Source organism: Lissotriton helveticus, chromosome 4_1, assembly GCF_964261635.1.
Source record: "Lissotriton helveticus chromosome 4_1, aLisHel1.1, whole genome shotgun sequence".
NCBI classification, from domain to species: domain Eukaryota; kingdom Metazoa; phylum Chordata; class Amphibia; order Caudata; family Salamandridae; genus Lissotriton; species Lissotriton helveticus.
This window is the reverse complement of record NC_136063.1, coordinates 1,610,987,463-1,611,014,689: the sequence shown is the minus strand read 5'-3', so window position 1 is coordinate 1,611,014,689 and position 27,227 is coordinate 1,610,987,463. Positions and strand designations below refer to the sequence as shown.

General features: G+C 43.6%; 1 pseudogene; it reads left to right on the top strand.

The window, feature by feature from the left end:
- The first annotated feature begins 2,062 nt into the window (after window positions 1-2,062).
- Window positions 2,063-2,652, top strand: LOC144828187 (chloride intracellular channel protein 5 pseudogene; annotated as a pseudogene).
- The last annotated feature ends 24,575 nt before the right edge of the window (window positions 2,653-27,227 follow it).

The following is a 27,227-nucleotide window of genomic DNA, read 5'->3' as shown; positions in this document are numbered from 1 at the left end:
AAATTAAACTGTCAAATGTTATTGCTTGCTTTACATCATATCCCATTTTTCCACAGAACACATTCCCAGTGGTTTCCGTTTTTTGCACATTAAGGTAGTATGTCTGTATTTATTTAGATACCAATATTCATGACCCAATTAGCAGTGACGTCTGTGTTGGTAAGAGCGGCTGGGTTGGGTAGGGGGTGAGCCGACAGACGATGATGAGGAAAAATAAAATGTAAAAAAAAGAAAACCACTTACCTTCCGCTCGCCGCCTCACTTAGTGATGCGGTGAGCGCAAGTTAAGTGGGTTTCTTTTTTTAAATGTATTATACCCTCGTCATCGTCTGTCGACTCCCCTCCACCCACCACCGCTCTTACCTGCACCAGCCGTCTCTGCCAATAAGATACCTTCTTTCCCTAGACTTGCAAGCCCAGTTGCTTTTTCTAAACACGCATTTTTATAATAGTTTTCTCCAGATTTTAATTTTCAATGCTGTTTTACAAAAACAAAGGCATTATTATAGTGACTGGGTTTTTGAGTGTCTTCTTCGCTGCATCTAAGCACCTAATTAGACTATGCTTGAAGGAATTCCTGAAGCACTTTAGGGAAGGCTTTCCCAAAGGAATCTTTCAATTCTGCTTTAATGGCACAGTGAGTGCCAGCCACTACTGTATTTAACCTGTAGTTCCCTCCAGTCTCTATTTGAGGCCCAACTATTCAATGACTGGCGAGTCCAAAATCAATCAAACATGATGCTAAGAATGTATGTCTTCTTTCTGTTCAGATACCCTGCCGGTTCTGTGTTCTTTGCTCTTCTATTACTCTTAATAAGATCTATTTGTGAATAAGGCGCCTTAAGCTCAACTGGATATTATTTTGTAATCATCATGTAGCTATTCTTTAATGGCAGCACCACCACGAGTCTTAGCATTTATAGTGGAATTATCTTGGTATAATATCCATAAGACTATTTAAATTAGATTGTGTATGCACGCTTGAATTAATTAATTAATTAACCGACAGAATACTCTTTTGCATATCTGAACATCTAATCGTATTTTTATATTATAATTTGCTTTAAGTTTTTCACAAGTCGCTTGAATTCATGAAAATGATTAAGCAGGAGTAAAAGCTTATTCAGTGAATGTAATGAGCAGCATTTTTTGAAGCAAAGACACGTTTTACTTCTAGGCATTAATATTTTCGGAGTTGTTCTGCTGTGTGGTGACATTCAATGACGGCTCAATGTTCCTTAAGCTTGATGAAGGCATAATGGAGAACACTAAAGAGGCAACGCGTGGGGTGACCTATTATGCGATCTCTGTGTTGCCACATGCTCACAATATTTATTGCAAATCAGGAACAGTTGCTTCTCTGAATAAAGTACAGTGTTGGGGCGGAAAGAGCCAGGCATGGCTCCAAAGAGCCTTGCCTGTGCCACTGTGTCTGTTTTCTGCTGCATTTTTCCCCAATGAGTGAACTCTACAATCATTCAAGTGACCTGCAACACTTGAGATGTGGTCTGAGTTTGATGAGGAACTCAAAGTGTACCCCTTTATTGGAGATTGAATACTCCTTCTATAAGAGACTGGCAATGGTTGCAGCGTACTTGTAAGTGCAGGGGCATGTCTTCTTACCTATACCCTGCTGGACGGCATGCCATCTGGACTTCCCTGTGCAAAAGGTTTATTCAGCCTCCTTTTCCTTCATTAATGAGTACATGTGTGGAGAATGGCTGTACCTGCATCAACATAGTTGTGGTTGAGTGTAAGGTCTATGTGCGCGTTCAGCAGGTTGTGTGATAAAATCCCTTGGACTCCACCCTTGCTTGGCTTTCAAACCGGTAGCGACTACTAATCACATCCATAGTGATCCCAAGGAGACTTAATAGGCTACTCGCATGTGAATGTCGGGGACTCTGAAGAAATCAACACAAGGAGTGACCGGCATACTGGCAGCTTCTGTGAGAGCAGCAAGCTGAGGCATGGCAGCCACCACCCTTTCTAGAGTAAGGCACTTGCAGGTTACTGCGTTAGCCACCTCAGCACCTCACAGTCATCACAGGTCAGTGTAAGAATGTGGACTGGGTCAATTCAAACCACAGGTGCAACCACCTATACCATCAAGACCCGCATTGAAGGAGAAAGCATAAGGAACTGCCCTTTCTCGCAGCGGCTCTTCATGATCCTCTGGCTCAAAGGGGTCGAATCTTCACAATTTGGCACCTGGGACTCACCCACCATTTCTAACCTTTACCGTTGAGGTCAAGACTGATATCAACAAATTGAAGAGTTCTTAGAATAGACTCTGGCACCACCAAAGTACCTTAAACTGGCTGCTAAGCATTGAGAACCCAACACAGCAGGGATTGATATATTCTCCAAATTCTCTGCGTACATCGAAAACACTAAGCAGCAGGACAATGCCGGCTTGAAGAAAGGAGTAGCAAAAGCATTGAACAAACTTGATAAATACCTAACAACACCTCTGCCTGGGGAGATTAATGCTAACAGTACAGAGGATAAAAATGTTTTGAAGCGCAAGATCCATGATGGCGATGATCTGAATCTTGCTGACCGCAATCTTCTACCCAAACTTCATGTAGTAAAGATTGCAGCAAAAAATACTGCAATTTCGAGATCCAAACAAAGATAAGTGTATTGTGATACCTGAGGAATGCATATGTTTGGGACGAATTTGCCAGTCCTTGTGCAGCTCAGAAAGAAACAGAGATGGCGTACGCAGATGTGGCCAAGAGGCTCTCCAAGCTCTAACCAGCAAAGCCAGCACTTACAGTTATTAGTAGGATAGCAAGAGATCAGTGATCCACACCTCCTTTCCACTTTGAGTCACCTAAACAGTGCTGGGACACTCTTTCTGAGTAGTCGTGCAATTATAGAAGTGCTCATCAGTCATTCATTCATTCACATTAAGCCACCTTCAACACTGCTCAACCATAACCACCTACCACACTACCTGTGCACAGCTACTTTGACAAATTCTACCGGTACTAACTCAGTGCACTGATATATGCATGCATGTATGTATATATGCATATGATTTATGTACCAAAGTCCGGATTAAAAGGATAAGAAGCACTAAAAAGTCAGTCACTGATAGCCACTATGGATCTCAACCAATAAACCACTCGCTTACAGCACTCACTACATGATTCACCCAAATAACACCTCTTACAGACAGAAGGTGACCTACTGCGCCACCTATTGTCGCTTATAACTAACCAGATGCCAAGAAGAATCTTTAAAGGTTCAAGATGAGATTGAGAGATGCGCGAAATTTGTCAAAAAGCAGCGGATTTCTTATCCGCCAAATTCACTTTTCTGCTCCGTATTTAAAGTTGGGGTAGAAGCAGTTTTTATTTGTTGCATTAGTTTCTTCTATATAGTAGCTCTGACAGTTACATACAATTGAGAAAAAAACCCATTTCTCGCTAAAATCTCCATGCCCCCCAGAAAGCATAACTGTTCCTGCAAGGCAATTTTCCGCCATTCCTAATGCAGGATTCTAAATCCACCCCTTTCAGACCATTGTCAGATAATATTCAATTTACCAATCTCAATAATTTAATTTACAAAAAAAACCTCCCTCAAAGGTTGGCACCTGCACAGCATCATCAGTAATTTAGCAGGAACATCTTGAAAGCTTAGTTTTAAAAGGGATGGGAGAATTATTTCACACAATTGAACAATAGTGCTTCAAAGAAATTCAACTTGCAAAATCACGAAACCTACTTTTTGTTAGAAAAGCATGACACTGAAACTTTAAATTAAATCCCAAGAGCGCATCTCTCTTTGTCTTCTCAGTCAACACATTATTAGGCCCACAGCAGGAGGAGGAAGGTGGGTTATGCCCCAGCTTAAACATCTCTGCAGTAGAAACAACACATTTACTCCAAAATTGTACGGTAGACAGACAGATCATAAAACTTGTGGTATGTAACTGGCCATGGAAACCCCCTTTACCCCTTTCTATCCCATTATATCTGTCATATCTAATTAAATACTGGCAAGGATTCAATAAAGATGACAAATAATTGAAGGAACTGTGTAGCCATGCACAACCAGACTACATACATCTTTCCACTCATAGGTTTCCTGTAGTAAACTATTTCAACACTGTCTGCAGTAACCAAATGCAGCAACACACAGGATCTGCTGAACTGGAAAGTGAGGGCCGACTATCCACCAGTCACATAAACACAGTTAAAGTGATGTTTGGTTTTAAAGCAGTACCTAAAAGGAATGTGCCACTCTCTGCAATTGCACTTATGTGCACTTTAGGGTCCTCACTAAGGGCCAGGTGTATTAATATTAGGAATAGCAATTACATAATTGTGATTCTAAGGAAAACACAATCAGCAAATTGCTATTCCTAATGTATCAAACTCATAGAGTTTCATTTAACAATTCTGAGCGAGTGGGGCCTACCTCATGAACATTAAGGAGGTAAGTGGCAATTTGCAACCCATTAGGATTCACTAAAATCTCGGGGAAGTTAGGCTGCTAGGGTCAGCCAGCATTGTGTCTGTGATTGCTTCTAAATAAATACATTTTTCAAATGCCGCCCATTTCCGTAAAGGAAAGCGGGATGCATAAACAAAAAAAACTGAAATATGTTCTTTTATGTTTTTTAAGAGCAGGCATTGGCCCCCTTGACCACTGCCTGTTCTTAAAAAAACATGTTTGCAACCATTCACATAGGGGAAGGGGGGAAGGGGTTGCTTGGGGGCCCATCCTGTTAGCAAATGAGTCAACACCTACTTGAAAAAGGCGGTAAAATGCGAATGTTAAGCAAATGTATTTTGGTCGCTAAACATTCTTACATGCCACTGAGATTGGGTATTAGGAAGGGAAACCCAAAACACACCCCTTCCTAATACAGAATTGGTATGTATTTGCAAGTCTAAATTACGAATTGATCACGTTACCGAATCATAATTTAGTAAAGGTATATACTAAAATGCATTTTTGTGGTAGCAAATGGCCTGATTCTGCAAATCGGTCCATTTGCGACTGGAACAATGCTTGATACATCAGGCCCTACGAGTTCGAGTTCGCTGAATTTTGCAGTAGAGACACAGGAAGGCTGAATTAAGTTTATCAGCCAGTATAACCACTGCAATGTCCAACCATTACACATTTTTTGACCCCACAATGGGGAAAAAATGCTCGCACCTAGATTTACTGGGGAGTTCTGGAGCAATTTTTTACCATTCTGGTTAAACACCTACTCATAAAATCCCCGGGATGCAGTGGCGGTGAAAGCGGTTAGAAGGAACTATAAAAGTATAAAAAGGCAGGCCACAATCAGAACGAAGTTGCAGGAGGATCTGAAACAAGCAGCAGCTCTGAAAGACAATAGAGCCTTCAGGAAAATAGTGAATGAGCCCTTCTTTAAGCGTATTATTGTACCCCCCACATAACTCATCCAAAGAATCCTCCAGAGAATGTATGAAAGTTCTCAACATGACGATCCTAGAGAGTATTGACTCAATAACCTTGCCTCATTTCAACAAGATGAAACTTGCATCAAAACCCCACCATTACATGTATCCAAGCTAGACTGCATGCTCATAACTGCTGCTTACCTTTTTCAAATGGCTATCCCAACACAGATATTTTACTAGATTAAGAATGCTTGGCTTTATCACTGCGCTTACTCTCATGGACCTCATATTACCCAATTCATGTCTAATTTTAGGGTTTAGAAATGTTTAAAAATGAACAATACTAACGTTCTTAAAAAAGGAGTTACTATCAGCATGTTGCTGACGTTCAGTTTATTTAGGCCAAAATTACTTGCTCAACTGACATCAAATGGCTATCAAGAATATATAATATTACATTTTGTGTATCTTATGTTGCATGTGTTGTATTCTTATTTACCTACGGAAAATATCTTGAATCTGTCAGAATAGTTCAGTAGTTTTCCCTGACATCTCACTAATCAGAAAATGTCATTTTTATTTCATATTATAATTCCAATGATGACTAGCCATGGCTAGGCAAACTGCTCTTTAACTGGCAATACACGATGTGGACTTGCCTTCTAACCCAGACAGATTTTCAAAAACCCCAAAATGATTTGCATACTGGTAACATTTAAATCTGGAAGGGAGAATTTTTTTTTTTAGAATAGCAAAATCAAAATCCAAGCAAAAGCCATGATTAACATGTTACAAGTTACAAATTAACATTTTGCCCAGAATCTACTCCATTTCTTAAAATGTGTGCACACCCTGTAAGGCTTCTTCTCATAGGTACTTGAACAACTCCCTTATGAAGTTTATCGTTTTTCTCAAACTAAAGCCAAATATAGGATGAAGCAGAACAAGGCGCTTAAGGCCCTCCTTAGGATGTTGGTCGGACCACCATCAACAGGCCTGTCGGTGTTATGACCAACAGACAGCCCTCAGTCCGACCGCTGGATTTCAATACTGGCAGTTGGAGCAAAAGCAGTCAAAGGAGAATCCGTCGCCTCCGCCGGGATCATAGATACAGACAGAGTGGCGGTCAGAATCGCAGTCTCTAAATGGCGGCGGTGCTGAAGCAGGCATCGCCTTTGGAATTACAATGTCCTTTGCCCACAGGCTTTTTATAGTGGACTGACTGCCAGGAAAAGGCTGTTGGAAAGGGACATTAGGGGCCTGAACAGAGGCCCCTTCCCTTATGAGGCCGGTGATTTGCACAGAGTGCATGGATGTGCACAAAGTTCTCTTTTACACTGTGACTTGTGCTGCAGTCCTTTTCCTGGACTGCATCACAAGCTGGTGTGTAAAAGAGTACTTTCCAACGGCCAGCACAGCAGTGCCATCCCTATTTGGCAGTCGGACTGCCAACTGCTTCTCGGGCGTTCTCCTGGCAGCTGTGATCACATCATAATGAGGTCCTAAGTTCACTCACATGAGAAGATTTGTTATGCTTATTATATTTCCTTAATTTGGTGCACCTCACCAGAGAACCTCAAAACGGTTCTGTATATTGTTATGTACTAAAACCATATTTAAAAAGTCACCACATTCTTCTTTCTGTACTTAGATGGCATTTCATTCACTAGAGCATTGTTCAGATTTGTTTTTTGAGAGAAAACGGATTCATACATTCATAACACCAACAGCTCCTTCATTTACCACTTCTTACACCAAGATATATGATTAAATTATTTCTGGGACCCTTGGCTGGGACAAAGCAATAAATCATTAGAATAATTGATAGTATTCAATTATGTTTCATGTTTAATAACAATAATCAACAATGTAATCGATTATATTCTTTCAGGAGAACACCGAGGGTCCAAATCACAAAGGTCCTCTGCACTCATGGTGGAGGAACCACACTTATGGCGGGTTGTCCGTACTGCAGTTACCCATTGCGGAGGTCCCGCCATGAGTGCCAGCCACCGCCATGCTACGGGCCCTCTGTCAAGAGTGCAGAGGCAGTTTGTGAATTTCTCCTGGCGCTTCATACCACTTCAACAGACTTTGACTGCTCTCACTTCTCAATAGGGGCCTGGTTTAGTTATAGATGAAATAGAAATCTTTTCTACAATATCAGCAACAGTAAGGTTCTAGTGCACTGTGAACTTGAACATTATAGATAAAAACTACTTATCTGGCCTGAAGAATTAAAAACATTATGTCAGCTCATGAAGCTCATGAAGTCTGAAAAAAATACCTAGAAAAATCCACAAATATCAAAATGATCAGAACCCAGTTATACAACAGTGAACAGTTGTTTGTCCATTTTGAAACACAACCCCATTAAAACAGAGTAACTGAAAAGCATTCTTATGAAAAGACAGCTCACTTAAACATTACTGTACAATTTTCAAATACCAGATGTATCAGGAACATTGTACATTTAGGTGAACTCAATCATTTGTACTCATGCCAAGTTTAGGATTGCCAGTGTGTGGTATCCTCCATTCCTACATAGAACCTGGAACACTGGTAGTGTGAGAGGTTTCAGGGAGATCGGTTGACTCAGGCTTGCATAGACGACGTTTCCTTTATCGCTCCTACTTATGAATAAATATACAAAATACCTCTACGAGTCCTGTCCTTCAATTTGGTAGATTACTTCACAGTGTCCACGTAACAGATTCTTAAGGAAATTATATTACTCCAGAGGGGAGAACATAGTCCCACATTACGGGGTCCAAGGGGTAATGGTCTGAAATATTAAAAACATTTGGAGTTATTTTCGCATCCCAACACTAAATTAACAATGACTCCGACCTCATAAAAGCTCCACTTGAAAGAATATGTCAGTTGAAATATACCCCTAAAAGAAGGATATTTACATTCCCCACTCTTATATTATGATACCCAATAGAAGATCTTCAAAAGTATGTCAATCTAGGGAAGAGTGTCAACAGTAATTTGTCCTACTCAGATGGTAAATTCATAGGCCTCGACTACAACCAGTACATGAGAAACAAGCATTTGAAATGCAATAGGTCTCGCATTAGGAAGGTTTGAGCTATTGGTATTGTAAATGACTATTTTTTTATTTATGTTTTGTTTTTGAAAATAGCGAAATTAATAGCTTTGTCATTTACAATGCCAATAGTTATAACTTTCACCAATGTGACACCTATAGCATTTGTAATGCAATATGTGTTGTATTTATGTGACTTACATGTATTGATATTACCAATAACAATGGCTTTTATTTTTTTTTAATAATGAATACTTAAATAAAAGTTATTGTAGTTTATTATGGCAATAGCTTAAACTTTTGTAAATAACTTTTGTGAAGATTATGTTCAGTGTATTTTATTGTGACGAAAATCCAAGAACAGAAGTGGAATATTAACATCTTTTTGTTACATTTGTAATAACGCTTGAAACAATGAGAGAACATATTTGAACCAATTGTTGTTGAATGGTTGCACAGATTGATGCTGTGGTGGCGCTGAGTGATGTTGTAATGGCGAACGAGTGATGCTGTGGGGGTTCAGTGATGCTGTTGTAGCGCATAGTGATGTTGTGGTGCCCCTGAGTGGTGCCGAGTGATGCTGTATCCTATGCTATGTTTTGTTTTGCTATCCTAGGTTTTGCTTTGTTATGCTATGCTATGTTTTGCTATCCTATGCTTTGATTTGTTATGCTATGCTGTGTTTTGTTATGCTATGCTTTGCCATGAAATGCTTTATGCTATGCTATGTTTTGTTATGATCTGCTATGTTTTGTTGTGTTTTATTATGCTATGCTTTGTTTTGCTATGCTATGTTTTTATGCTATGCTATGTTTTGTTGTGTTTGATATGCAATGCTATGTTTTGCTGTGCTATTATATGTTTTGTTTTGCTATGCTATGTTTTGTTGTGTATTGCTATGTTTTGTTATGGTATGTGTTGTTGTGTTTTGTTATGCTATGTTTTGTTATGCTTTGTTTTGCTGTGTTTTGTTATGCTATGTTATCTTATGCTATGTTTTGTTCTGCTATGTTTTGTTGTGTTTTGTTATTCTATGCTAGGTTTTGTTATACTATGCTATGTTTTGTTTTGCTATGCTTTATGTTGTGCTATGCTTTGTTTTGTTATGCTATGTTTTGTTGTGCTATGCTATGTTTTTTTGTGTTTTGTTATGCTATGCCATGCTATGCTTTGTTGTGTTTTGGTATGCTATGTTTTGTTTTGTTATTGTACGTTTTGTTTTGCTATCCTATGCTTTGTTTTGTTATGTTATGCTATGCTATGTTTTGCTATCCTATGCTTTTTTTGTTATGCTATGCTATGCTGTGCTTTGTTATGCTGTGCTATGCTTTGTTATGCTATGCTGGTGAGGGTGTGTGAGTGTGAGAGGGGTGAGGGTGTGTGAGGGGGTGTGAGGGGGTGTGAGGTTGAGACGGTGTGAGGATGAGGGGGTGTGAGGGGTGAGTGAGGGTGAGGGTGTGTGAGGGGGTGTGAGGGTGAGGGGGTGTGAGGGTAAGGGGGTGTGAGGGTGGTGAGGGGGTGTGAGGGTGGGTGAGGGGGTGTGAGGGTAAGGGTGTGTGAGGATGAGGGAGTGTGTGAGGGTGTGAGGGTGAGGGGTGTGAGGGTGAGGGGGTGTGAGGGTGAGGGGGTGTGAGGGTGAGGGAGTGTGAGCGTGGGTGAGGGTGTGTGAGGGTGAGAGGGTGTGAGGGTGTGTGAGGGTGAGAGGGTATGAGGGTGTGTGAGGGTGAGAGGGTATGTGAGGGTGAGAGGGTGAGGGTGGGTGAGGGTGTGTGTGAGGGTGAGGGGGTGTGAGGGTGAGAGGGTGTGAGGGAGGGTGAGGTGATGTTAGGGTGAGGGTGTGTGAGGGTGAGGGGGTGTGAGGGTGAGGGGGTGTGGGGGTGAGGGGGTGTGGGGGTGAGGGGTTGTCAGGGTGAGGGGAAGTGAGAATGAGGGGCAGGGTGAGGTGGTGTGAGGGTGTGGGGGTGTGAGGATGTGAAGGTGAGGGGGTGTGAGGGTGAGGGTGTGTGAGGGTGAGGGGGTGTGAGGGTGAGTGAGGGTGAGTGAGGGTGAGGGGGTGTGAGGGTGGGTGAGGGTGTGTGAGGGTGAGAGGGTATGAGGGTGTGTGAGGGTGAGAGGGTATGAGGGTGTGTGAGGGTGAGAGGGTATGTGAGGGTGAGAGGGTGAGGGTGGGTGAGGGTGTGTGTGAGGGTGAGGGGAGGTGAGGGGTGTGAGGGTGAGAGGGTGTGAGGGAGGGTGAGGTGATGTTAGGGTGAGGGTGTTGTAGTGTAGCTCCTATTTTCCCAATAGGCTCTGCGCATTGGAATAGTACCAACAGCAGTAAAGGCCTAGGCCAGACGTTAACTAGGTCTACTACTGTCGATACTAGACTTAATTTTTGGGTTTGCCAGCTAAGCTCAGAGTTCGCTAGAAACTTTCTCGAATGTTCAAGGAAGGAATTAACTCCCCTGATTAGACAAGAAGGGATTTAGTTTCTGACAACCATAGAACATGACAACTTTGCTCTCCCCTAATCAAGAGTCAATCTCGAGAGTCGTGTGAGCACAAGGCAATTATTTTACTCAGTCAGTACGTGCATTCTTAGTCTCATCAGAATGTAGAGAAAAGGAAGAGACGGGCGTGTTCAATAAAAGATGTTATTTATTGATCAGTCTCTTTTCTCGTACAAGAGAAATGGATCGATATTATTGCAATACTTATAGTTAAGTAAAGTGCATACATTAAAAGCAATAGTATAAAATAATACTGTAAAAACATTGATATGGTTTCTGAGCCATATGATGTTTAAAATGATTAAAATATATTTACATACACATATACATTTGACTAAACGTACTCAACTGGTGTTTCTAAATACGCCTACCCCGTGTACCTGACCTAAGTCTAATGCGTGGGCGGGAATAGAAAGTTACAGTTTAAGTTAAGTTTGTTTTTGCCAAGTGAATAACTAAAGAATTCTCTGTGAGGGGTTATTCAGTTCTGTACCTGGAATTTAGGATGGATGAGGAATAGTATCTCTTTCTCTGCTCTCGATATTCCAGGCTGCCTGCGAGGGCTGCCCGAAAGCGCCGGTGCTGGGTCTCTCGGCTTGAGATAGCAGCGCGTCTCTCAGCGCGTCAGGAAGGCGGGGCTGCTGCCAGCGGGGTCTGCTTCTGCTCTCGGCTTCGGCAAGTGTCGCTGCTCCGTCTTGTCACCACGCGTGTGTTTGCATAGGGCAAGGTCGGCAATATTTATACCTTAAAGGTGCCGAGATTGACGTAAGGATGGACATAGATACGTCAATAAAGATGTCATACGACTTGCTCGTTAGCACATTCTTTACTAAAGTTCTCTGTGAAATCAAAACAATGGCCGCACGGATTTCCAGGTTGTCATAGGTTTGATTTGTTATGAGAACGTCGTATGCCTTATCAGGGGCTGGAGGAATGTCGCTTGTCTAATTAGATCTCAAGCGTTATGACCTAATCAGATAACACGTTCCTGTGCCGTAGTGTGACTGCGTCAGATAACGGTATCTGCATCATTGGGGTTTTCTTGCCTCATGGGCTGACTGTTAGTTAACTTGATAGTTAGTTTAACCAGAATAGGGTCAGGAATAGGGGGACTGATTCAGAACCTATAGAAATACACGACACCCACTCCACGCTAACTATGGTCATATCTACTAATCTATGCATAGTATAACATAGTACAACATACTATAGAGTATAGTGTATACCTTACCACCCCAAAATACATAAATGCATTTCGAAATTTTCAAATATACTGAAAAATTGCAGTCATATATATTGTATGCACTTAAGCTATGAATTAAATGCAAAAGTAAACACGCATTTTTATGCATTATTGCTTATTGGTATATGAGAAATACACATGAAATGGCTCTTAATATGGCTATACAGAAAGGAAGTTCGAGACCATTTCATCACATAATAAAATATTTGTGAACATCCCAGCGAGCAGCTAAAGTCTATAAAGTATCTAAAAATAGAAATTTTAGTTCTCTAGGAATAGTTTCTTACTTTAAGCAGAAGATCAGTGTCCCGGGGAAAAAATATGTAGAAAAATATTTTAAGGGGCTTGCTGAAAAATATTGCTGTCCGTGAGCTGGAGTGAAATTGTTCATGTGACTTTATTTTTAAAGTTGAAGGCCGAATTCAGGGAACGCCGTGTGCGAGTTTACTCAAAAGTCTCTATTTCTGTTCTGGAGAGAACATCATATCATTCAGGCTTTCGAAAAAACTGTCAACAGCTTCATGGGAAAGTTCCACTAAGTCGGAAATAGGGGTAACCATGCATTTGTGCGCATGATTGTCTCCATTGACATTCTGATTCGCATTGCTGACAGAAGGTCGTACCTGTTCGATGTTGCTTTCATCTTGAACTTCACTACTCTTCAATCGCAGTGGTGAAGATTCCAGGAATGCCGTCATCAGGATTGGCAGCCTTTGAGGGCAGCACAAAGCGTGAACCTTGGTAGGAACCAACAGTGTATCTGCATCCACTGGCGCATCCGATTGTAGCGTCAGACAGGTGTCTAACACGCATTCTTCTCCGCATAGCAGACACCTTAGTACAGGTAAAACACACCTTTGCCACATTGGTCGAAATGATAGAAACCAAGTCATGTTTAGGTCTCTAAGCCGGGAGAGTCCCAGGATTTTTGATATCCGGTCCCGGTATCCAATGGCTAGGATCGTATCTTCCATTGTCGCGAGAGTTTGATCTGTGACATGGGTTGCCATAACGAAAAATAAGGACTAGGAATAGGATTCCTGCAATTAGTCCCAGGATCAGGGGAAGTCCGCCAAAAATCGAATGGACGAAATCTGGAAAAATACCCAGTATGGCTTTGAATGGTGTTAATGCCATCGAAAATACTTTCTTAAATACCCCTGAGATCCCATTGGTATCAGAAATATTTAAGATTTCGCTCAGGATTTCCGCGAAATGTACGGGGGAATTAGTTGATAATAATGTATGTATCTCTGCAGTCGTCCTTGCGACTTGTAGATCATACGTTTCTTTTGATGACGTGAGCCTTGTAGGCGTCTGAAGAAGCACTGTTTTCATTCTGCTTAAAGTATCTATTCGAATAGAAGTAATTTTCAAACTTGGCCATGCCCTTGCCTCCCTGTCTGGAAAGGAGCTGGGGAATAAAGAACGTCCACAGCACTTGACCTTCGCCGTTGTAGTTACTAGATAAGGAGTCCCGGGCATAAGACTGCAACATCTGCGGTCTACAATAAGAATGTAACTCCCATTATAGAGTCTTTGAAAGAATGGTTCTATTTCAGTTGCAGGTGCGCCTTGCTGGTGACATGAAAGGTTGTATGAATTCCCTTCACAGGCTCCATGAAAACTAATTCCGTTACACAGAAGCGTGCCGCTTAGTGACATAGCACAATTGTTGCCACTAAGAAACACTTTCTGTCCTTTATTACTGACACATGCATGTGAATAGGGCAGGTTCCAAGTTGTTTTAAGGTACCCCTTTCCCAATTTCTCGTACATGCCAGCCTGTATATATTTTTGGCAGTATTGAAACCTGAAGGTTGAGATTGGAATATTTATGATTCCGTGGATTATCCATTCACTGACAGGTCGTTCTGACATTGTCATTGGTAATCTTTCTAGTTTTTCAATGCTCAAGATTGTATAATCAGCACCCTTTTGCGCCATACCGATTTGTCTATCAGTAAGGTTAAAGATTTGGAATAGTGACGTTGTGTTGATTAAACGCCAAGGCACATAGCCTGAACGCAGATTTTGTAACGTCCAGCCAAGCTGTACAATGGAACGCAATTGTGACTGACCATGTTGTAATAACAGTAAGTCTTGCGATAATATATCGATTGCTGAAGACACAATGCTGTCCAATGAAAAAATTCTGGAGGACAGAGTCATTAACCCATTGTCCACTACAGAAAGTGATTTTTCCAAATTGATACGGTCAATTTCCCGTATTCTTTCTGCTGTTTCAATTTGAGTAACCTTCCAGGCCTCATTGTATGCTGCATATACAGAGGCTGCTATGAAACGCTTTTGACGCTGTTTGCGTGGTCCCATTATGAAATCACGCAAGTCAGCACCATCAGTAAGTAAAGTTAGGTGTTGCTTAATTTCAGGCAGTGTGGAAGTTTGTAGCCACTGAAGGCATAATTTGCCCACACTGTAGGTTGTTATTATCCCTGGGTGATGTCTTTGGGGATATCTAGGGTCTGGCCTGGTCATTTTGAAACCCTGTGTTTTATTCAGGAATCTATCTTGACAGTGATTTGTATCTGTGGGCCAGATCAACCATTGTTTCCAATCAGGATGTGTTCTGTTTTGGTTTAGTATATGGTTTACGTCTATCTCTTCATCTGTATCAGAGCTATTGCTGAACATTGTTGGCTTTGGAATAGACGGTTTATTTAAATCTTTGATTTTGGCTAAGCCAAGACAGGTGGTTTGTTGAACAGTGTCATTTAAAAATATCATTTGTTCTGGGATCATGCAGGCTCTAAACAAAGCTTCTATACCCTGTACTTGCCATTCTTTTGTACCCCAAACACTTTTCAAATCAACATTTTTGTCCCAATAATCAAATCCAAAAGTATTCATTTTTTCAAAGAATGAATCTGAATATATCAATTTTGTGTTGGTTATCATGGTTTTCATCCCTGTCTTGTTTGACAATTTAAAATAAAATGTTTCAGCATTACTTGTGTTAAAACCTGAAAAATATGAATATTTGTCATACACGGTTCTAGAGCTTCCTTTGGGAGGTGTCGCACAATGTTCCCATTGATTATAACTTAAAACATTTCTAGGTTGTGCAGATTTATGTAAAAAATGGTTACCATAATGGTTATAGCAATACATACTATCATAATTTGTAGAACCTTGCAAATAATCATGTTTTGTAAACTTAGCAGACATTACTAAGTCAGACATCATGTTGTTAATACTTTCGAAGTCCCAATCATCAGCAAATGAGTTTGGTTTTGCAAAGTCACTCAAGGAGATCTTGATTTGGTGTGGATATTTCAGGATCTCGACCGGACCATAAATTTCATAGTCAGTGTTGTCCCAGGCTACCCCACCAGGTATAGGATTGGCTGTGAAGTTGGCTGAAGAAAGTTCTGAAGAAAGTTCTCTTTTCTCGACGTGTGAAGATGTGTGTGGTTTGAGGACCAAGTTGATGTTCTGACTTGCTGTGTCCATTTTAGCATATTTTCCCTCAATGAAGCGTCCCAAAGTAAATACCATGATGAGCCAAAGTATGAGGATAAATGCACCAAAACCCACCCAAAATTCAATCCATGGAGAAACCAGATATGTTTCTTTCAGTTGTTTCAAAAGTTCCTTCGCTTTGTCTTTAACCCCTTCGGGGCTGATGACGAGCTGGGCTCGTCATGGCGTAGCCTCCTCGCACGCTCATGACGAGCCCAGCTCGTCATGAGCCCCACCCTCGGGGGAAGCGCCAGCGCTCCCTCCGAGTCTGCCTGATTTTTTTTGTTTTTGCGGGGATGGCAGGGGAAGACCTTCCCCTGCCTCCCCCCGCCCTCCCCGCCCACGTCATCAATGACGTCAGCGCGCGAGGCGCGCTGACGTCACCGGAGGCTTCCTTTGTTTACAGACGCGCAGGGAAGCCATTTGCTTCCTGCGCGTCGTTGCACAAAGAGGTTAGTTTTGCGGCTGGGGCGGGGGGGATTGTGATGCAACTTGCATCGAGGGAAAGGAAAGGCTTTTCCTTTCCCTCGGTGGCATTTTAGAGGTTTCCTGCTGCACGATCGTGCGATCGTGCAGCAGGAATGTTAGGGATTTTTTTTTTTTTTGGGTTTTGTGATCAGTTTCTTAGTTCGGGGAGCGGCCCCTTGGGGAAGGGTCGCTCCCCTTGCTGGGGGAACATTATCTATGAAGTCTTTTCTTGGCTGCAATGTTGTGGAAAGGCCGTTTTTTGTACAAAAATGCTGATGGGGGTCATTTATAAAGTAAAATGATAGTGCTCATTGTAATGAAGGATGCAAGTGCCTCTGTCCTTCATTACTTATACTGATGTGTGTTTCTGAAGTGGCTAAAAAACACACCTGTGCTGCCTAGGCAAAGCTCACTAGTGTTTTTGGCCTGATGAATGTTTTTTTTTGTGTGCTGCTTTTCAAACACATGCTTTGTCTCCAGTGACCATGTGTGTGTTACTATGCCATGTGCGAAGGGGTCCCTTGAGTGAGCTGTCCATCATAGTGGGAAGCTCACAAATTTTTTTTTGCTGTTGAATGTTACCTGAATTTGTGCTGCAACTCTAGCGCCATCTTTGTCTCCATTGACCATGTGTGCGTTACTATGCAACTGCACAAATGTGCGCAGGGGTCCCTTGAGTGAGCTGTCCATCATAGTGGGAAGCTCACAAATGTTTTTGTGTTGATGATTGTTTTCCTGAGTTTGTGCCGCAACTCGAGCGCCATCTCCAGTGTCCATGTGTGCGTTACTATGCAATTGCACAGATGTGCGCAGGGGTCCCTTGTGTGAGCTGTCCATCATAGTGCTTGGTGTATGCACGAAACATGTCGACGATAGGAGTTGATAGGTACATCTGGACACATTACGTTTAGGGCAGCCTATCTTTCCACCCCGTTTATTACCACCTAGAGGCAAGAATAAAGTTTATTGTAAACCTACTGGGCAGGTATTTCACACATCACATAGTCCACTCCTCAAATACACATGCACCACACATAGTCTAATAAAGTGCTCCTACGTAACTTTCGCAAGTCGCAGCACGCCCCAGCCCGTAGAGGACTGGGATGGCCCCAATGATGAAGCATGTCACCGTGGGGCAACCCTGGTGAGTGAGGGGACACCTAAAAGAGGAGCATTTCTCCCCTTTTTTGTACACAATACCATATTTTCACAATCGACCCCAGTGTGTGTTGGTTGTTATCTGAATAAACTAGCAAGGCTCTTAGGTATCTGGAAACAGAGACCATTTGTTCATCATAGTGGGAAGTTCACAAATGTTTTTGGGCTGATGATTGCTTTCCTGAGTTTGTGCTGCAACTCGAGCCCCATCTTTGTCTCCAGTGTCCATGTGTGCGTTACTATGCAATTGCACAGATGTGCGCAGGGGTCCCTTGTGTGAGCTGTGAATCATAGTGGGAAGGTCACAAATGTTTTTGGGCTGATGAATGTTTTTCTGAATTTGTGCTGCAACTCGAGCGCTTGCTTTGTCTCCAGTGTCCGTGTGTGTTACTATGCCATCGCACCAATGTGTGCACAGGTCCCTTGAGTGAGCTGTCCATCATAGTGGGTAAATTTAGGAAAGATGGTGCACTCCGCTAGTTGGTGGGCGTTGCCAATAGGGGATCTTCTGTGTGAGTTCACATGCCTCTTATGTGTATAAATGGTCAGAGACTGTTGAGAGCAGCAGATGGGGAGAAAGAAGCTCCTGGTCATAGGAACTGTTTTAGGATTGCGCTTGTGAAAATCAAGGATGCAAGTGCCTCTGTCCAGCATCGCAGTTAACCACAGTAATTCTGTTGTCCCCCTCCCCATGAGAATCCCTGATGATGTCAGCGCGCACAGCACGCGCCAACATCTTCAGGGATTCCCAGGCGGTCGGGAAGCCATTTGCTTCCTGCGCCTGGAGGTGTTAGGTTGGTTTTGAGATATTTGGGGGGGTTTGCAAAGAGGCTTCAGGGGAGAGGTAAGTGATTTTCCTCTCTTCTGATGTCTCTTTGCAGGGCATTTCTGGCTCACGGTCGCGCACAGCATTGCGATTGTGCGGTGGAAATGCCCTCACTAGCACCAGGGATTTTATTTTAGATTGTAGGAAGTGACCCATTGTGCAAGGGTCGCTTTCAGGTGGGTCGGATTTTAAATTTAGATGTTCTGGCCCCCCCCCCCCCCCGGTGGGCAAATCAACCCGTACTTTTGTCCGTTTTGCCCTTTTTGATGGCCCATCTGTGTGGATGTGATTTTGGGGGTACATTTGTGTATTGTTTATTCATTTGTTATGTTGTTTGTGAAATGTAGTATTAAATTATTTTTTTTCTTCTTTGTTTTTGATCCAGGCTTTTGCTGTTTGTATTGGTGTAGGTTGTGGTTCGGTTAATGCTGGTTTTGCAGCTTGTGTAGTTGCATGTGCTTGGTAAGTAAATGTTTTTTGTACTATTTTTCCTAGATAAATGTGTTGTTATGAAAAGTGAAGTTATTGCTGTTTGTGTGGCTTTGTGTTTCTTGATTGTTAACTTTTTTTTTTGTATTGCTGCTTGATGTGTACTTTGTCTAATCTATACTTGTTTTTTTTTCTTTCCAGTGGGATTTCCTTTCTTTTTGCTGTGTTTCAGCAGAGTAGGTGCTGGTGAGTCTTCTTATATTTGGTTAGATTTGAATTGTTTTTGAGTGTATTGATTTTTGTGTGAAGACTCTACCTTGTTTACTTCTTCCTTTGCACAGTGTAGGTTGTTGTTCACTTGTGTGTGTAGTCTTCTTGATTTGTAAGGATAATGGCTGCTCGCAGGATTACTGCTAAGCAGGTTGTTAGTTTGCTTTTTGAGTCTTCCTCTGACCATGGTCCAGACACTGACTCCGATTCGGAGCTTGAGTTAGGTGCAGAAGATTCAGGCAGTGAGTTTTCTCTTCGCATGGTATCATCGGATGATGATTCTTCTTCTAGTGCTGATGAAGTGCCTGTGGTAGAGAGGGACATTGATGTGCCGGTAGAGAGGGAAGAGCCATGTGAGCGGCAGCCTAGGTCCTCAAGGTTTCCCTTTTTTTCTCGTCAGGAACAGGCAAGTGTGGTAAAGGCTGCGCCCAAAAGGTTTCACATTGCTGTGGTGCGCCAAAGGTTATCTGGTGCTGCTAGTCTTCCTGTTGTTGAGCAGCATGAGGCATCTGGTGCTGCTAGTCTTTCTGTTGTTGTTGAGCAGCAAGTGGCATCTGGGGATGCGAGTTCTTCTGTTGATGTTGAGATGCAAGAGGCAGCTGGGGATGTGAGTTCGTCTGTTGGTGAAGATATGCAAAATGTATCTGGGGTTGCTAGTATTCCTGTTGGTGTAGTGAGGCAAGAGGCATCTGGGGATGCTAGTGTTCCCGTTGATGTAGTGCAGCAAGAGGCATCTGGCCTGCAGGCTAGGGTGGCTTCTTCTCCTCATGTTAGTGATGACGTCTGGGTTGCCCCTGGCATGGTGCAGCCGGAATTGCCAGACTTCACTGGTGTTCCAGGGTGTAGAGTGGATACTGACAATTTTTTGCCAATTCAATATTTTCAATTGTTTTTTGACGATGAGTTTTTGCAGGAGATTGTGGAGCAAACTAATTTGTATGCAGAGCAGTATTTGAGGGACCACAGTGCCAGCCTTAAGCCCCATTCCAGAGCTACCCATTGGTCTCCCACATATGTTGAAGAGATGAAGAAGTTTTTGGGATTAACTTTTTTGATGGGCTTGCTAAGGAAGCCATCAATGTCTTCTTATTGGTCCACTAGTCCCTTGATGGCAACATCTATATTTCCAGCAGTTATGACTCGTGATCGATATATGCTTCTTCTTCGCATGATGCATTTTGTTGATAATGATTTAGCGTTGCCACGCGATCACCCTGATTGTGACCGTCTTTTTAAGATTCGGCCTGTCCTTGATCACTTTGTTGATCGTTTTCCTGAGATGTTTGCACCTGGAAGAGAAATAGCTGTGGACGAGTCTTTGGTGTTGTTCAAGGGCCGCTTGGTTTTTAGGCAATACATTCCTAGTAAGAGGGCACGCTATGGCATCAAACTGTATATGCTGTGTGACAGTGAGACTGGATATGTTTATAATTTCAGGGTGTACACCGGTAAGGATTCCAGCATTAACACTTCTGCTTGTCCGTCCACTTTTGGAGTGACTGAGAAAATTGTGTGGGAACTAGGTAGACGATTATTTACCAAAGGCCACCATTTATATGTAGATAACTTCTACACTAGTGTGCGTTTGTTCAAGGAGTTGGCCAAAGTGGGCACTGTTGCATGTGGCACGATGCGCAGTAACCGGAAAGGTTTTCCAATAGAACTTGTTTGCAAAAGGCTTGTGCGGGGACAGTCTACTGCATTGCGATGTGGGAAGCTTCTAGCTGTGAAGTTTTCAGACAGGAGAGATGTTTACATGCTGACTACTATCCATGACGAAAGCACTGAAGCTCTGCCAGTTCGGGGTGAGACTGATGAAGTGCGTAAACCTGTGTGCATTTTAGACTATAATAGGCACATGGGTGGTGTTGACAGAGTAGATCAGAGGTTGGAACCTTATGCTGCTCTTCGAAAGGCTTACGTTTGGTACAAGAAGTTGGCTATCCATCTTTTCCACTTGGCATCCTTTAATGCTTTTGTTGTTTTCCAGAAATCTTGTCCTGAGTCAAAGATGCCTTTTGTTAAGTTTCAGGAGACTATAATAGGCAGCCTTGTACTAGTGGAACAGGCAAGTGTGCCAAGATTTGGAGTGGTGGAGGAAGTGGCTAGACTGAAAGATCGCCACTTTCCAGAATACATTCCTCCTACAACTGCAAAAGACAAACCCACTAAAAGATGTAGAGTCTGTTGGCGAAGAGAAGTGCGGAGGGAGTCTCGTATGCACTGTCCTGACTGTCCTTCAAATCCTGGATTGTGTGTGCCAGCTTGTTTTAAATCGTACCACACACAAAAGAAGTTTTGGGAGTTTCATTGAGCTTGTAAGTGTACTGTCTGGTTTGTTTTCTGTAATATTTTTTTGGTTTGCTTTTAGGTTTGCATTAGTGCAAAGCATTTCGGTTTTGAATTTGTGTTAGCAGATTTGTAGGTTTCTACATTTGATTTGTGGTATTTCTTTAAAAAATTCTAATTTCGATGGTGGTGTGTGCAGGATTGTGCTTGGATTGTTGGTGTGCGTGGACAGGCGCTTGGCTGGTGGTGTGCGTGGTCTGGTGCTTGGCTGGAATAGTGCATGGATTGGAGTTGTGCTGGGGGGGTTAGTGGATTTTTGCTTGGCTGGCGGAGTGTATGGTTAGGTGCTTGGCTGGCGGTGTGAGTGGAGTGGTGCTTGGCTGGCGGTGTGTGTGGAGTGGTGCTTGGCTGGCGGCGTGTGTGGAGTGGTGCTTGGATGGTGTTGTGTTTGTGGAGTGGCGCTTGGCTGGTGGTGTGCGTGGAGTGATGCTTGGCTGGTAGTGTGTGTGGAGTGGTAGTTGGCTGTCGGTGTGCGCTGAGTGGTGTTTGGCTGGCAGTGTGCATGGTCTGGTGCTTGGATGGTGGTGTGGGTGGACTGGCGCTCGGCAGGCGGTGTGTGAGTAGTTACTTTCTGTTGGTCACTACACACACTGCTAGTTGAGTGACACTCCACACAGTCCATCATTTTGTGTAGTTGCAGTGTCAGAAATGTGGGCGTGTGAAAGTGATGGGCCCTTGAATGGCGCTGTTTGCTGGTGTGAGTGTTGAAATGTGATGGGTCCGCGGCTGGCGGTGTGAATGTTTTGTATGTGTTACGCGTACGAAAGGTGTATGAATGGCCTGTAAAGAGGTTGGTGCCTTGACGTGGCTTTACAGCTCACGAGCTGCGAGTCAGTGGTTCAGTTTATCATACTTTCAATTATACGCAGTGTATTTCATTTTTGATGAAATTACTTGCGTATCCAATTGTATGTACTGAATCATCACTCACCCTCGTGCCAAATCCAACCAGTATGTGTGTGTGCTTGCGGATTAGATGGGTGTGCAGTAATAATTGTTTTTTTTCTAATTTCTGCAGTAGGGTGTACCTTGCCCCTTATTGTGATTGTTGTTATGTGTTGCTTTTCCATTCGGATGGTGTCAATGGTCTGGTTTGTATCAGGTATGAAAGGTGCGTGAATGGCCTGTAAAACGGTTGGTGCCTTGTCGTGGCTTTACAGCTCACGAGTTGCGAGTCACTGGTTCAGTTTTTATGCATTTATTTATTGACAGAGCATTTCATTTTTTTGAAATATCTTGTTAATAAAATTTTATGTACTGAACCATCACTCGCCCTCGTGCCAAATCCAACCTGTATGTGTGTGTCTTTGAGGAATAGATAGCCGTGCTTGAATGTTTGACTTTTGAGTAACTCTGTTAAGGTGTGGTATCCTTTTACTTGGGAGAACAAGGGGAGCGCAGGGTGGTAGGACTTTTTTGCCGGCACGGCGATCCCACGCCAAAATGTTTGGAAAAGTGCTATTTTTACCTATTTTTAAGGTTTGCAAGGAGTTCTGGGTAGGAAAACATTGGTGGACCCACACATGCCATACCTCCCTGGACTCTCCCGGGTGTCTAGTTTTCAGAACTGTTTGGGTTTGCTACTTTCCAAAGAATACCACCCACCCCGGGCCAAAAACTCAGGTGCCTCCCCCCCAAAAAATCAAAGTTATATTGCTTCAGGGTATTTTATATTCACCACTGTTAGATTTGGACCTTTTCCTGTTGCAGCCACTATGGCTACCCACGCAAGTGAGGTACCGTTTTTATCGGGAGACCTGGGGGAATGCTGGGTGGGAGGTAATTTGTGTGAGCCCAGTGATGCCACGCTTTCCCAGACTACAACGTGTGAAAAAATTGATTTTTTTCTGCTAAAATTGAGGTTTGCAAGGGATTCTGGGTAAAGGAACGTTGGCGGATCCACGCAAGCCATACCTCCTTGGAAGCGCCCGGGTGTCTACTTTTCAGAAATGTGTGGGTTTGGTAGGTTTCCATAGATGGCTGTCTCGCACGGGGCCAGAAACCCAGGTAACCCCTAAGTCCACCAGCTTTTGCAAGAGGGGTTACCTGGGTTTTTGGCCCCGTGCGAGACAGCCATCTAGGGAAACCTACCAATCCCACACATTTCTGAAAAGTAGACAACCGGGGGCTTCCAAGGAGGTATGGCTTGCGTGGATCCTCCAACGTTCCTTTACCCAGAATCCCTTGCAAACCTCATTTTTTGCATGGTAAAAAATCAGTTTTTTCACACGTTTTAGTGTGGGAAAGTGTGGCATCACTGGGCACACACAAATTACCTCCCCCCCAGCGTTCCCCAAGGTCTCCCGATAAAAATGGTACCTCACTTGCGTGGGTAGGCATAGCGGCTGCTTTAGGAAAAGGCCCAATTCATACTGTGGAGACAAAAACTTTACCTTTAGCCAAATAATCTTATTTTTTGAGGGGGTCACCTGAGCTTTTGGCCCGGGGCTTGGCAGGCATCTTTGGAAACTACCAAACCCAAACAGTTCTGAGACCTAGACACCCGGGGGAGTCCAGGGTGGTATGGCATGCGTGGGTCCCCCAATGTTTTCCTACCCAGAAACCCCTGCAAACCTGAAATTTTGGTCAAAAAACCCACTTTTCCATACTTTTTTGGGTGGGATCTCGCTGCGGGAACAAATGTCCTACCACCCAGTGTTTCCCTTGTTCTCCCGAGTAAAATGATACCTCACTTGTGTGGGTGGGCCAAAGGCATGTGACTTAGGCTGGGGTGCTTAATTTGTAAAACGTAAATATGAGTAAAAACTACTTTTTTCAAAATTCATTTTTGGCGTATTCTGCTTTGGGGCACCCACACAAGTGAGGTATCCTTTTACTCGGGAGAACAAGGGGAACGCAGGGTGGTATGACTTTTTTGCCGACCCGGCGATCCCACGCCAAAAAGTTTGGAAAAGTGCAATTTTTACCTAATTTTAAGGTTTGCAGAGAGTTCTGGGTAGGAAAACATTGGGGGACCCATGCATGCCATACCTCCCTGGAGTCCCCCGGGTGTCTAGTTTTCAGAACTGTTTGGGTTTGCTACTTTGCAAAGAATACCACCGAGCCCCGGGCCACAAACTCAGATGCCCCCCCCCAAAATCAAGGTAGTTTTGCAATAAGGTAATGTAAATTCACCACCGTACAATTTGAACCGTTTCCTGTTGCAGCCACTATGTTTACCCACGCAAGTGAGGTACCGTTTTTTTCGGGAGACCTGGGGGCACGCTGGGTGGGTGGAAATTTGTTGATCCACGCAGATTCCAGAACTTTCCACCACAGAAATGTGAGGAAAATGTGTTTTTTTGGTCAAATTTTTATGTTTGCAAGGGATTCTGGGTAACAAAACCTGGGGGTAGGCAGGCGAGTCACCCCATCCTGAATTCCCCTGGGTGTCTAGTTTTCAAAAATGTATAGGTTTGCTAGGTTTCCCTAGGTGCTGGCAGAGCTACGGCGCAAAAACAAAAGGTAGTCTTTTTGTCCGAATCGTGCTAAATTTCACTGGGAAATTGAGGTGCGACCATGCTGCGTTTTGCGCTGTTTCATGTCGCAGCCACTATGCCTACCCACGCAAGTGAGGTACCGTTTTTTTCGGGAGACCTGGGGGCACGCTGGGTGGGTGGAAATTTGTTGATCCACGCAGATTCCAGAACTTTCCACCACAGAAATGTGAGGAAAATGTGTTTTTTTGGTCAAATTTTTATGTTTGCAAGGGATTCTGGGTAACAAACCCTGGGGGTAGGCAGGCGAGTCACCACATCCTGAATTCCCCTGGGTGTCTAGTTTTCAAAAATGTATAGGTTTGCTAGGTTTCCCTAGGTGCTGGCAGAGCTACGGCGCAAAAACAAAAGGTAGTCTTTTTGTCCGAATCGTGCTAAATTTCACTGGGAAATTGAGGTGCGACCATGCTACGTTTTGCGCTGTTTCATGTCGCAGCCACTATGCCTACCCACGCAAGTGAGGTACCGTTTTTTTCGGGAGACCTGGGGGCACGCTGGGTGGGTGGAAATTTGTTGATCCACGCAGATTCCAGAACTTTCCACCACAGAAATGTGAGGAAAATGGGTTTTTTTGGTCAAATTTTTATGTTTGCAAGGGATTCTGGGTAACAAAACCTGGGGGTAGGCAGGCGAGTCACCACATCCTGAATTCCCCTGGGTGTCTAGTTTTCAAAAATGTATAGGTTTGCTAGGTTTCCCTAGGTGCTGGCAGAGCTACGGCGCAAAAACAAAAGGTAGTCTTTTTGTCCGAATCGTGCTAAATTTCACTGGGAAATTGAGGTGCGACCATGCTGCGTTTTGCGCTGCTTCATGTCGCAGCCACTATGCCTACCCACGCAAGTGAGGTACCGTTTTTTTCGGGAGACCTGGGGGCACGCTGGGTGGGTGGAAATTTGTTGATCCACGCAGATTCCAGAACTTTCCACCACAGAAATGTGAGGAAAATGTGTTTTTTTGGTCAAATTTTTATGTTTGCAAGGGATTCTGGGTAACAAAACCTGGGGGTAGGCAGGCGAGTCACCCCATCCTGAATTCCCCTGGGTGTCTACTTTTCAAAAATGTATAGGTTTGCTAGGTTTCCCTAGGTGCTGGCAGAGCTACGGCGCACAAACAAAAGGTAGTCTTTTTGTCCGAATCGTGCTAAATTTCACTGGGAAATTGAGGTGCGACCATGCTGCGTTTTGCGCTGTTTCATGTCGCAGCCACTATGCCTACCCACGCAAGTGAGGTACCGTTTTTTTCGGGAGACCTGGGGGCACGCTGGGTGGGTGGAAATTTGTTGATCCACGCAGATTCCAGAACTTTCCACCACAGAAATGTGAGGAAAATGTGTTTTTTTGGTCAAATTTTTATGTTTGCAAGGGATTCTGGGTAACAAAACCTGGGGGTGGGCAGGCGAGTCACCCCATCCTGAATTCCCCTGGGTGTCTAGTTTTCAAAAATGTATAGGTTTGCTAGGTTTCCCTAGGTGCTGGCAGAGCTACGGCGCAAAAACAAAAGGTAGTCTTTTTGACCGAATCGTGCTAAATTTCACTGGGAAATTGAGGTGCGACCATGCTGCGTTTTGCGCTGTTTCATGTCGCAGCCACTATGCCTACCCACGCAAGTGAGGTACCGTTTTTTTCGGGAGACCTGGGGGCACGCTGGGTGGGTGGAAATTTGTTGATCCACGCAGATTCCAGAACTTTCCACCACAGAAATGTGAGGAAAATGTGTTTTTTTGGTCAGATTTTTATGTTTGCAAGGGATTCTGGGTAACAAAACCTGGGGGTAGGCAGGCGAGTCACCCCATCCTGAATTCCCCTGGGTGTCTAGTTTTCAAAAATGTATAGGTTTGCTAGGTTTCCCTAGGTGCTGGCAGAGCTACGGCGCAAAAACAAAAGGTAGTCTTTTTGTCCGAATCGTGCTAAATTTCACTGGGAAATTGAGGTGCGACCATGCTGCGTTTTGCGCTGTTTCATGTCGCAGCCACTATGCCTACCCACGCAAGTGAGGTACCGTTTTTTTCGGGAGACCTGGGGGCACGCTGGGTGGGTGGAAATTTGTTGATCCACGCAGATTCCAGAACTTTCCACCACAGAAATGTGAGGAAAATGTGTTTTTTTGGTCAAATTTTTATGTTTGCAAGGGATTCTGGGTAACAAAACCTGGGGGTAGGCAGGCGAGTCACCCCATCCTGAATTCCCCTGGGTGTCTAGTTTTCAAAAATGTATAGGTTTGCTAGGTTTCCATAGGTGCTGGCAGAGCTACGGCGCAAAAACAAAAGGTAGTCTTTTTGTCCGAATCGTGCTAAATTTCACTGGGAAATTGAGGTGCGACCATGCTGCGTTTTGCGCTGTTTCATGTCGCAGCCACTATGCCTACCCACGCAAGTGAGGTACCGTTTTTTTCGGGAGACCTGGGGGCACGCTGGGTGGGTGGAAATTTGTTGATCCACGCAGATTCCAGAACTTTCCACCACAGAAATGTGAGGAAAATGTGTTTTTTTGGTCAAATTTTTATGTTTGCAAGGGATTCTGGGTAACAAAACCTGGGGGTAGGCAGGCGAGTCACCCCATCCTGAATTCCCC